The sequence below is a fragment of the Phoca vitulina genome, unplaced genomic scaffold (genome assembly GCF_004348235.1).
Source record: "Phoca vitulina isolate PV1807 unplaced genomic scaffold, GSC_HSeal_1.0 scaffold13, whole genome shotgun sequence".
NCBI classification, from domain to species: Eukaryota; Metazoa; Chordata; class Mammalia; order Carnivora; family Phocidae; genus Phoca; species Phoca vitulina.
The window spans coordinates 28,602,676-28,616,572 of NW_022589716.1; positions in this window are offsets into that span (position 1 = coordinate 28,602,676).

The window sequence follows — 13,897 nt, forward strand, 5'->3', positions numbered from 1 at the left end:
TTCAAATCCACCCTATCCCTTTTGGTAGTTTGTTGTACCTACATCTAGTTTCAATAACCTCTCATTTTTAAAAACTTATTGCATATTCTTATATTCCACAGTGACCATTCCAATGCCTGTCCTTTTTGCAGATTGTTCTCTACATTTTGTTCTTTATGTTGATTCTTTTTTTTTCTACCATGGTTTATTTTTGTGTGTGTTTTATAGTTTGGGATGATGAAATCAAGTTCCTTGGAATTTTATCTGTGTGAATTTCTTAACCAACTGAGCCACCCAGGCGCCCTATCTGTGTGAATTTCTTGAAACCTAGTGTATTAGTTTCTTAGGGCTGCCATAAGCAAATTACCACAAACTGGGTGGCTTATACAACAGAAATTTATTCTCTCTCAGGGTTCGGGATGTCAGGAGTCTGAAATCAAAATGTCTGCAGGGCTATGCTCTCTCTGAAGCTCAGAAAATCCTCCCTAGTCTCTTTCAGTTTCTTGTGGCTCATGGCATCTCTTAGCTATGGCAGTAAGACTCCAATCTCTGCCTCCATATTCACACGGCTTCTTCTTTCATGTATGCGTGTTTCCCTGTGTTATCTCTCCTTCTCCCAAGGATAAGGACGCCCATCATTCTGGATTCAAGGTGATTCATCTTGGGATCCTTAATCACATCTGCGAAAATCCTATTTCCAAAGAAGTCATATCCTGAGTTACAAGTAGACATAAATTTTAAGGAATCACTTTTCAACACACCACACCTAAGATTTAAGTGTGTTTTGCCAACAAAAATTTGCTTTTGCTTTTGGAACCCTGAAGATCTACCAATTTGTGATTGTTTTAACCTAAAATTTCTCCTTGGATTTTTTTTTTTTCTTCTCTTTTATTTCTTTTTTTAAATTTATTTATGTATTTATTTATTTATTTATTGCCCCACAGAGACCTATGTGAAGGTGGGTCATTAGGAATTCTCAATCAAACCTTTTCCCTCCTCAGGGGAACACCATTAACACAGGCAATATCGCTCCCTCTCTTGTGAGATGGGTTGTTTTCTAGGTTTCTATTCAAAGTGACGCTCTTTGAGAGGATCTGGTTTATTTTTATGATATTCTATTTTTTTATTTTACTTTTTAATTGTAGTATAATTGACACACAATATTATACTAGTTTCAGGTGTATAACATAGTGATTTGACAATTCTGTACATTACATAATGCTCACTACGGTAAGTGTAGTTACCATCTGTCGCCATACAAAGTTATTACAATATTATTGACTATATTCCTTATGCTGTACTTTTCATCCCCATTATTTATTTATTTTATAACTGGAAGTTTGTATCTTTCTATCACCTTCACCTATTTCACCCACCCCCCTCACTCTCTCCCTTCTGGCAACCACTTTATTCTGTTTTTATGAGTCTATTTCTGTTTTTTGTTTGTATTTTTCTTTATTTTTCTGTTCGCTCATTTGTTTTGTGTTTTAGATTACATATGTAAGTGAAACCATATGGTATTCATCTTTTTCTGTCTGACTTATTTCACTTAACAGAATACCCTCTAGATCCATTGAGGGGACCAGGTTTTATTCCAGTGTTCCCACACTAACCTCACACCTTGCTTCAGCTCTAACCTTTATTTCCTAGCCAAAGAAAAGTTTGACTACAATGCTGAATAACCACTCTAGTCTCTTACTTTCTTATAGTTTTGTGGCCTCAGACATTGTCTTCACTTTCCCACCAGCTCAGCTGTGCATATAAAAAGTTTATGCATCACTGAAGGATACCAAATAAGATGTGAACAAATAAGAGACATGTAATCATGTTAGACTGGAAAAGCAACATGAGGAAGGTGTTAATTCTTCTTAAGTTAACTCACAAATTTATTTCAATGCCAGTAAAGTTTTTTTTTTTTTTTTAAATTTTGAAATGAGACAAACCAGTTCTGAGTTCATATTGAAAAATAAATAAAAATAGTCTGGAAAGCTCTAAAACAATAGGACCCCCTAGTAGATATTTAAAAACATTATAGTGCTAGTAAATAAAAGTGTACTCTCCCATGGAAGACAGACAAACAGAATAGAAAGCCCAGAAATATTCCAAAATGCACATGGAAATGGAGTACATGACAAAGGTGACATCTCCAGTTGATACGGGAAGTAAGGCTGTGTAGTATTGGTGTTGAGACAACTGATCTGAAAAAAAATAAAGTTGGGCTCATACCTTAAACAGAATAAACTCCAAGTGAATCAAAGATTTAAATTTTAAAATGAAACTACATTTATTTGTAAGGTTTCTTTATGCGTATTCTACATAATCTTACAAATCAATAAAAGGCAACTTGATAAAAAATGGCCAAAGACTTGGGCCGATGCTTCATAAAATAAGATATCTAATTGGCCAATAAATACATGGGAAAGTGCTGACCTTCATTAGTCCTCAGGGAAAGGAAAATTATATCCACAATGAAACACCACTACACGTCCACTAGAATGGTTCGTATGAAAAAGATTGATAATACCAAAAGTTGGAGATGATGTGTAGCAACCAGGATTCTCATTCACTGCTGGTGGGTGTGTAAGTTGACACCATCACTTGGTAAAACTGTTGGCTGGCATCCACTAAAGCAGACCATTTACCTACTTTCTGATGTAGTAATGTCCCTCTTAGGTATATACTCAACACACATGAATTTGTTGCTCACCAAAAGACAAATGTAAGAATATCCACAGTAGGTAAAAAGTGAAAAGATTTCCTTCCACGCCTGTCCTTCATCTGTTCTGGGTTTCTTTTTTTTTTTTTTTTTGAGAATTTTTTTATTGTTATGTTAATCACCATACATTACATCATTAGTTTTTGATGTAGTGTTCCATGATTCATTGTTTGTGCATAACACCCAGTGCTCCATGCAGAACGTGCCCTCTTTAATACCCATCACCAGGCTAACCCATCCTCCCACCCCCCTCCCCTCTAGAACCCTCAGTTTGTTTTTCAGAGTCCATCGTCTCTCATGGTTCATCTCCCCCTCCGATTTCCCTCCTTCATTCTTCCCCTCCTGCTATGTTCTTCTTTTTTTTTTCTTAACATATATTGCATTATTTGTTTCAGAGGTACAGATCTGTGATTCAACAGTCTTGCACAATTCACAGCGCTCACCATAGCACACACCCTCCCAATGTCTGTCACCCAGCCACCCCATCCCTCCCACCCCACCCCCCCACTCCAGCAACCCTCAGTTTGTTTCCTGAGATTAAGAAATCCTCATATCAGTGAGGTCATATGATACATGTCTTTCTCTGATTGACTTATTTCGCTCAGCATAACACCCTCCAGTTCCATCCACATCGTTGCAAATGGCAAGATCTCATTCCTTTTGAAGGCTGCATAATATTCTATTGTATATATATACCACATCTTCTTTATCCATTCATCTGTCGATGGACATCTTGTGCTCTGGGCTTCTTAATATATAAGATAAATATATCTTTATTATTCAATCCTTGCTACTCAGAGTATTGGACTACCACCAGCAGCAAAAGCAACATCTAAGAACTTATTAGAAAAACAGAATCTTAGGTCACACCACAGATATACTACATTAATATCTGCATTTTAACAAGATCTCCACTTAGTTTGTCCACACATTCAAATTTGAAAAGCCATAGTATAAGCCATGGTTAGTCAGATATTCTCTTCTGTGTAGCTAAAATCATTCCAACAGATACAGACATAACCCAAAACCTCCTCTCCCTGCTAAATTTTTTTATTAGCTACCATCTTGTATATGTCAGTTTATACACTTCTCTTTGCTCCAGCAAACGTGTATATATATATATATATATGTGGAAGTATGTCATTGTTCTAATTTGCATTTCCCTGATTACATCTGATGTGAAGTATCTTCTCACAAGTATCTTCTCATATGTTTATTTGCCATCTTTGGTGAGGTGTCTGTTAAGGTCTTTGGCCCATTTTTTAATAGGATTTTTTTTTTTGTTGTTGAGTGTTAAGCGTTCTTTGTATATTTTGGGTAACAGTCCATGATCTAGTTTGCCTATTCCAAGTATTTTCTTCCAGTCTATAGCTTGTCTCCTAATTCTCTTGAGATTGTCTTTCACAGTGCATAAGTTTTTTATTATAATAATAAAGTCCAACTTATCAATTATTTCTTTCATGGATTGTGCCTTTGGTGTTGTATCCAAAAAGTCATTGTCATATACAAGGTCATCTAGGTTTTCTCCTATGTTATCTTCTAGGAGTTTCATTATTTTGCATTTTACATTTAGGTCTATGAACCATTTTGAGTTAGCTTTTTTGAAGGTTGTAAGGTTTAGGTATAGTTTTTTTGTTTTTTGTTTTTGCCTGTGGATGTCCTATTGTTCTAGCACTGTTTGTGAAAAAGACTATCTCTGCTCCATTGTACTGTCTTTGCTCCCTTGCCAAATAGCAGTTGACTATACTTATTGGGATCTATTTCTGGGCTCTCTATTCTGTTCCATTGGTCTGTTGTCTATTCTTTTACCAACACCACAATGTCTTGATTACCATAGCTTTAGAATAAGTCTCGAAGCCAGGTAGCATCAGTCTTTCAATTCTTTTCTTTTCCTTCAAAGTTATACTGGCTATTCTGAGTCTTTTGTTACTCCATATAAACTCTAGAATCAGTTTGGCAAGATCCACAAAATAACTTGCTGATATTCTGATTGGGATTGCATTTAATCTATAGATAAAATTGGGAAAAACTGACATCTTGACAATATTGAGTCTTCCTATAGGTGAACGTGGAACCTCTCCATATTTCTAGTTCTTTCTTTCATCTAATTCAGTAGTTTTCCTTATATAGATCTTGCACATGTTTTGTTAGGTTTATACTTAAGTATTCTTAAGTATTTCAGTTTGGGGGGGTTCTATTATAAACAGTATTGTGTTTATAGATTTCAAATTCCAGTTGTTCAATGCTGGCATATAAGAAAGTGATTGACTGTTGTATATTAACCTTGTATCTTGCAACCTTGCTATAATCGCTTTTTAGTTCCAGGAGCTTTTTTGTCCATTCTTTTGAATTTTCTACAGACACAATTTTGTTATCTGTAAACAAAGCAGTTTCATTTTTCCCTTCCAAATCTGTATACCTGTATTTTCTTTTCTTGTTTTACTGAAAAAGCTAGGACTTCCACTGTGATGTTGAAAGGAATGTTAAGAGGGAACATCCTTGCCTTGTTCCTGATCTTAGGAAAACTTCTCATCATTAAGTATGATGTTACTTATAATGACTGTTGATGTTCTTTATCAAGTTGAGGAAGTTCATTTTATTTCTAGTTTTCTGAGAGTTTTTCTCATGAATGGGTGTTGAATTTTTTTCTGCATTTCTTGACATGCTCATGTGATTTTTCTTTTATATCCTGCTGATGTGATGGATTACATTAGTTGATTTTTGAATGTTGAACAGCCACGCACACCTGGAATAAATCTCACTTTTTGTAGTGTATAAATCTTCCTATACATTGTTGGATTTGATTTGCTAATTTTTTGAGGATTTTTGAATCCATGTTCATGAGAGATATTGGACTATAGTTCTCTTGTGTGTCTTTGTCTGACTCTGGTATTAGGGTAATGCTAGCCTCATAGAATAAGGAAGCATTCCTCCTGCTTCTGTTTTCTGAAAGAATTTATAGACAACTAGTATAATTTCTTCCTTCATTGTTTGAGTTCACCCATGTACCCATCTGGGTCTGATGTTTTCTATTTTAGAAGTTAATTAATTAATGATTCAATTTCTTTAATAACTGTAGGCCTATTCAGATCATCTATTTCTTCTTCTATGAGTTGTAACAGATTGTGTATTCTAAGGAATTTGTTCATCAAATTGTGGGCATAAAGTTGTTCATGGTATTCTTTTATTATCCTTTAAATCATCCATGGAAACTGCAGTGTTGCCCTCTCTTTCATTTTTGATATGAGTCATTTGTGTCTCCTCTTTGTCTTAATCTGGCTAGCAGTTTATCTATTTTATTGGTCTTTCCAAAGATCCAGCTTTTGGTTTTGTTGGTTTTCTCTATTGATTTCTTGTTTTCAATTTCATTGATTTCTGCTCTAATTTTTATTATTTCTTTTCTTTAGCTTACTTTGGATATAATTTATTCTTTTTCTAGTTTCCTAAGGTGGAAGCTTAGGTTATTGGTTTTAAACCTTTCTCTCTTCTAATATATGCACCAAATGGTATAAATTTGCCTTGAAGCACTGCTTTCCCTGAATCCCACAAATTTTGATAAGTTGTATTTCCATTTTCACTTAGTTCAAATTTTTTTAAAGTTTCTCTTGTGATTTCTTCTTTCACCCAAGTGCTTTGTAAAAGTGTATTGTTTAACTTCTAAATATTTTAGAGTTTTTCAGCTATCTTTTGTTATTGATTTTTAGTTTAATTCCATTGTGTTCTGAGAACATGCATTGAATAATTTATATTCTTTTAAATTTGTTAAGGTGTGTTTTACAGTTCAGACTCTGGTCTATCTTGGTGAATGTTCCATGTGAGCTTGAGAAGAACATGTATTCTGTTTTTGTTCGATGATGCAGTCTGTGGATGTCAATTATATTCGGTGGATCAAAAGTGCTAAGTTTTTAATGATTTTCTTGCCTGATGAAGCTCTCCATTTCTGGTAGACTGCCAATAAAGTCTCCAACTATATCAGTGGATTCACTTATTCATGTGGCAGTGCTATAAATTTTTGCCTCACATATTTTGACATTCTTTTTTTAGATGCATACACATTAAGGATTGTTATGTCTTCTTGGAAAATTGACCTCTTTATCAATATGTAATTCCCTTCTTTACCCCTGATAATTTTCTTTAATTTAAGTCTGCTTCTTTGGAAATTAAAGTAGCTACTCCAGCTTTCTTTCTTTTTTTTTTTTTTATTAACATACAATGTATTATTTGTTTCAGGGGTGGAGGTCTCTGATTCATCAGTCTGACACAATTCATAGCACTCACCATAGTACCTACCCTCCCCAGTGTCCATAACCCATCCACCATATCCCTCCTACTTCCCACCCCCTCCACTCCAGGAACCCTCAGTTTGTTTCCCAAGATTAAGAGTCTCTTATGGTTTATCTCCCTCTCCGGTTTTGTCTTGTTTCATTTTTCCCTCCCTTCCCCTATGATCCTCTGTCTCGTTTCTCAAATTCCTCATATCAGTGAGATCATATGATACGTGTCTTTCTCTGACTGACTTATTTCGCTTAGCATAATACCCTCTAGTTCCATCCACGTTGTTGCAAATGGCAAGATTTCATGTTTTTGATGGCTGCATAAGATTCCATTGTATATATATACCACATCTTCTTTATCCATTCATCTGTTGATGGACATCAAGGCTCTTTCCATAGTTTGGCTATTGTGGACATTTCCAGCTTTCTTTTGATTAGTGTTAGCATGTTATAACTTTCTACACCCCTTTGCTTTCCCATCTTTTTACTTTTAATTTGTATATGTCTTTATACTTAAAGTGGGTTTCTTACATCTGACATATAGTTGGGTCTTGTTTTTAGAGTTACACTGAAAATCTCTTTTATTTGGTGTATTTAGACAATTGATACTTAGAGCAGTTAAAGATATAGGTGGATTAAAATTTATTCTGTTACTAATTTTGATTTGTTGCCTTTTTCTTTGTTCCTATTTTTTCTCTTCCACTCTTTTGTTTCTTGTGGTTCTAGTTAAGCATATTACATAATTTAGTTTTCCCTCCTTTCTTAGTATAAGAATTATACTTCTTTTAAAAAATATTTTTAGTGGTTGCCCTATGATTTGCAATACACATTTACTGCTAATCCAAGTCCTCTCTTAAATAACACTATACTGCTTCATAGATAGTGCAAGTACTTTATAATAAAATATTCCTAATGTCCTCCTCCCATTCCTCGTATTATGGCTGTCATTCATTTCATTTATACATACCTCTAAGCATCTGATACATTATTGCTATTATTTTAAACAAACTGTTTTTTTAGGTCAGTTAAGAATAAGAAAAATGAAGTTTTTATTTTACCTTATTCCTTCTCTGATGTGCCTCCTTTCTTCATGTAGATCTGATTTTTTTCTTACCTGTATCATTTTCCTTCTCCCTGAAGAAACTCTTTTAACATTTCTTTCAGGGCAGATCTACTGGCAACAAATTCTCCCAATTTTTGTTTTTCTGAGAAGGTCTATTTCTCCTTCACCTTTGGAAGATAATTTATGAGGTTACAGAATTCTAGATTGGTAAATTTGTTTTCTCAAAGCTTTATGTATTACACTTACTCTTTTCTTGCCTGCATGCTTTTGCAGAAGTTGGATATAATTCTTATCTTTGCTCTTCTATAGTTAAAGTATTTTTTTTATATCTGGCCTTTTTCAAGATTTTTTCTTTATCTTTGATTTTATGGAGCTTGAATATGACATTCCTAGGTGTAGTCTTTTGGAATTTTATCTTGCTTAGTGTTCTCTGAGCTTCCTCTATCTGTGGTTTGCTTTCTGACATTAAGGAGAAAATTCTCACTCACTCATTATTGCTTCAAAAATTTCTTCTGCTTCTTTCTTTCTTTTTTATCCTTCTAGTATTCCCACTATATGTATGTTACACCTTTTGTAGATATCCCACATGTCTTGGTTATTCTGTTCCTTTTCTTCAGTCTTTTTTTCTCTTTTTCAGTTTTAGAAGTCTCTATTGACATGTTTGTAAGCTCAGAAACTCTTTCCACGGCTGTGTCTAGTCTATAATGGGCACATCAAAGGCATTCTTCGTTTCTGTTACAGAATGGTCACCTGATTTAAAACAAAGTCATTGGGAATTCCCTGAGGAAAAGATGGGTTTTTTTTTTTCAACAAACGGATCAATTAAATATCCATATAGAAAAATATAATCCTGATCTTTACCTTCTATTTTACACAGACACGCACACACAGTAACCCAAAATGGATTATAGATTTACATGTGGAAACTAAAACAATAAAGTGTCTAGAACTGTACTATCTGATATAGCAGCAACTAGCTTCATAAGGCTATTTAAATAAAACTTTAAAAAATTCAGTTCCTCATATTAGCCACATTTTAAGGGCTCAATAGCCACATGGGGCTAGTAGCTACCATTTTGGGCAGTGTAGACACAAAACATTTCCATTATCACATAAAGTTCTATCATACAGCTATATTCTAGAAGAAAATAAAAAAATTTCTTTGTGACCAAGACAAAGATTTGTTAGAAAAAACACCAAGCATACTAACCATAAAAGATTGAAAAGTTGGACTTCATTAAATTGAGAATTTCTATTTATCAAAAGATAGCATTAAAAGAGTGAAAAGCCACACATTGAGTGAAGTTATTTGCAAAATGTGTATCTGACAAAAGACCCATATTAATAATAGATAAAGGACTCCCACAAATCAATAAGAAAAAGACAGTTGCCCTACCCCCCAAATAGGTAGAAGAGACACTTCACCAAAGAAGATATCCAAATGGTAAATAAATATATCAAAGGTACTCAAGAGAAATGAGAATTCAAACTGTAACACAGTACTCTACACACCCACCAGCTTAGCTAAGTTTAAATTAACACACAAGATCAAGTATAGATGGAGATGTGGAGTAAGTTGGAGTTCTTTTGGGAGTGTAAATTGGTACAACCATTTTCAGAAACCATTTGGCAGCATCTAAAACTAAATATATGCCAACTGTATGACCCAGAAATTCCACTTTTGGATATATACCCAAAAGAGATGTATGTTTATGTCCAGCAAAAGATTTGTATAAAAATGTTCATAATAGCTGCAAATAATTTCATTATCTCAATAGTGAAATGGATAAAAAATAATAAGCTATGGTATATTCATATAATGGAATATTACCCAGCAAACAAATAGATGTACAAACAAACTTACTGTTACATGGAAAAATATGAATTGATTTCACAGACAGTATGTTGAATGGGAGTACCTGTCATATGGCTCTATTTATATAAAGTTTCAAAAAGCAGACAAAATTAATCTATGATTTAGAAATTAAAGTAGTTATTATCCTTGAATATAACTACTGGGAGAGGCCATAAGGAGTCTTCTGAGATGTTAGAAATGTTCTATATGTTGGTTTTTGTGGTATATCTAGCTATACATTTAAGAACTATATATGCTACTGTTCATAAATAATTCCAATTAAAAACATATAGACATATAAATTTGAATGTATATATGTGTGTATCTGTATGTGTACCTATATGTTTATGTATGTGTATACAGTTTATGGGAAGAGTTCTGCAGGAAACAAAATGGGCATATAATAATGGGAGGGACAATATCTCCTTAAAGAGGGTGGCCAGAAAAGGCTTTTCTATGGAGGTGGCTTTAAGCCGAGCTCTAAATCTTGAAGTATTTTCCAGAGCACAGAATCAGCAAAAGGAAACACAAATGCAAAGATACTGAAGCAAGTAAGACCCAGGAATGGTAGAGGCCCTGATGGAAAGCCAGTGGGGCTGGAGCAAGCCCCAGGATGGATGCAGTCAGGGGCCACATCATCCTAGAGTTAGATGCTATGGTAAGGAGTTCAGACTTATTTAAAGAACTGCGAAAAAGGGGCACCTTGGTGGCTCAGTCAGTTAAGCCTCCAACTTTTGACCTCAGCTCAGGTCTTGAGCTCGAGCCCTGCATTAGGCTCCATGCTGGGTGGAGCCTAAAAAAAAAAAAAAAAGGAACCATGAAGAATCACTGAATCACTGAAGAGTTTTAAGCAGGGGAGAAATAAGACTCGATTTATGTTTGTTTGTTTGTTTAAATCATCCTGGCTTAAAAATTGGAAGAAGGCCTGGGAAGAAGCAAGGAGATTAATTAGAAGGTAATGGCTCTTGCGTGTAGGCCATAGAACAGCCACATCATATAATGGGGGTGGGGGGTGGGCTGTGGGCCATGAGATGGGCACAATTTATATGCAATACAATAGAAATGAGGCTATTAAGAATTTAGCAAGGTTTGGCCTTGTCAAGCAATCACGATTGGCAATTCAGAAGGAGAGAACTGGACAGATGCCAATCACGTTTGGGAAGTAGCTTTAATAGAATTTGCTAATTTTCTGGATATGGGAGGTGAGAAAGGCAGCCATCTAAAATGGCTCCCAATAATCCTGGCCTTCTGGTATTCCAGCCCTTGTGTAATCCTTTCCTGTTGAGTGTGAATGAGATGTAATGACTTGCTTCTAACTAAAAGAACAAGATAAAGTGACAGAATGTCATTTCTGAAATTAGGTTATAAAAGACTGACTTTTTTTGTATTGTTGCATCCTCTCTCTGACTCTTCTTACAGGCTTATGCTGATAGAGAGGGCCACCTGGCAAGGAACTGGGGGCATCCCCTGGTCAACAGGCAGCAAGGCACAGAGACTCTTAGTCCAATGACCTGAAAGAAACTGCATTCTTCCAGCAGTCATGTAAATGAGCTTGGAAGTGGATCCTTCCCCATTTGAGTCTTCAGATGAGATCACAGCACTGAACCAACAATTTATTGCAGCCCTGTGAGAGCCTGGGAAGCAGAGGACCCAGCTAAGCTGTTCTGGAATGTTCACAGAAGTGATGAGATTGTATGTGGATTATCTTATGCCACCAAATTTTGGAGTAGTTTGTTATGCATAACAGATAATAATAACTAATAATAGATAACAGATAACTGATGCAGGAGGTGAGGAAAATAGGGAAATCAAGGATGATTCCCACCTAATTTCTGGCTTAAGCAACTAAGTGTCTAGAGATACCAAAACTCCAGAAGGAGAAATAGATTGCAGGGGCGAAGGGGGGGCATATAAACAAGCATTTTGGGTATTAAACATCCAAGTGAGAAATAGGGTGATCCATAGATATGGTATCTAGAACCCCTTTTCCATGGTGTCAGAAGTTGTATTTTTCCACCAATCAGAGCAGTGGAATCCAAAACTTGGGTTTAGATTCAGAGGAAGGAGATACGTCAGTGGAGTTTAAGAAAATGAAGTTCTCTGTTTGGTCAAGGCTAACTGTCCCAAGTTCCAATTGGGTGTTTGAGGCTAAAACCGTCAGCTACTACTTCGGTGTTATTGTGCCTTACTTTACCCTTGTTGCACGTGTCCTCCTTGAGGAAGAGGAGAGGTGGCAAGACAGAGTTTGGGCATTTCTGTTTCACTGGGCCACAGAACAACACGATGGTGGTCATTTCTAAACCTGAAAGGCCTAAGCGTCAAGCCTTAGCATAGATCAGCATTTCTCAACAGGACCCCCATGTTGGCACTTGGCCCAGGATGATTCTTGTCATGCTAGAATCTCCTAAGCACTGTAAGAGGTTTAGTGTATGTCTATAGAACCTGCCAGTCATTGTGACAACCCAAAACATCCTTCTCACAACTCCAGATACCTCCTACTGCGATGGTACCTTATCCTCATTGAGAACCAATGGACTGTTTGTGCTCACTTGACTGCAACATTTCTCAGCCCACGCTTTGACCTTACACGCTGCCATTTCCGGTTGCCTGCTTGGCAAGAGGTTCCAGGATATTAAACATTCTCATTCCTAGAATTTTAAATACAATGGGTTCCCAAATAATTAAAATAGAATGTTAATATAAGAATGATTTGGAATATAATTAAATTTTAGATGATATATAAGTCAACATGGAATCTGGTAGAAACTCAGAGACACTGTTCTAACTAGTCTTCTTTGTGCTGTGGCCATGCTAAAAAGCTAGTTAATAGAACGCTGGCTGTCAGTTCATAGTGAATAATAACAGCATGTGTCCTAATGCTTCAGATTTGTGACTAGAGATGCCCTGAAAGAATACTTTGAAAATTCAGAACCTTGATCTGGTGATCGTAGTTGTTAGGGTCTCAGAAGACTCTATTCCTGCAATGGGTGGTAAAGTTGTTACTCTATCTCAAATCTACATCAGAAAGGAAAAAAAAAAAAAAACTTTTGCATTTATGTATTTGTGATAAGCTATGTTTTATTGTACCGATTATCACAGAGCTTTTATTGCATGCCTATTGTGAGCCAGGCACTGTGCTAGTTTCTTTGAATGCATTTTTTTTAAATTTAATGCCCACAACAATGCCTCTGTGGAGAGCAGTATTGTCATTCTCATTTTGCATGTAAAGACATGAAGTCTCAAATTGTGCAACTTGCTCAGGATCACTAAGCCAGTAGGGGACAGAGTCAGGTTTTAAACCCAGACTTGGAAATGTATCCTATAACTTCTTTAGGCTACGTGGATCTGGCGTGATTTTGTCCAACAGATATCCACCAGGTGCCAGGCCCTGCACTGGGAAAACAGAACAGAGATGCTCTTGCCTGACTGGATGTATAGACGGATGCACTTGTTTGTGGAAAGATGGATAAAAATAAACGATGGGGAAATGCATAGAGTAATGAGCTGAAGAGCGGGTGGAATGGGAGGGTAAGTGAATGAGTGACCGAATGAAGTCACCGATGAAACGGAATGGTATGGGAGGGCATGAATGAATGGATGAACAGGTGGATGGAAGGATGAATGCATGAATGAGGAAGAGGATTTGAGGTTGCCCTCCCTGAAGCCAAAGCGCCGGGCTCCGGGCGGCCGGCGGGTGGGCAGACGGGCGGCTACTCCACACAGTACGGTAGGCGCGGGCCGCTCCTCCTCGAGCCCCGCTCGCGCCTCCTCCCCTCCCGCCCCCTCCTCCTCCTTCTCCTCCTTCTCCGTCGCCCGCCCGCCCGCCGGCCGCGCGGACCCCAGTCCCCGGCGGGCGACGGCGGAGGAGGCGGCCGCCCGCGCTGTTGCGCTCGCCCCGCCGCCGCCGCCGCCGCCCGGCGAGCCGCGATGCGCAGAGGGGCCGCGCCGCCCCGGGGCCGCCGCCGCCGCGCCGCACCATGAAGCTCCGCAGCAAGGCGGCGGCGCTGCTC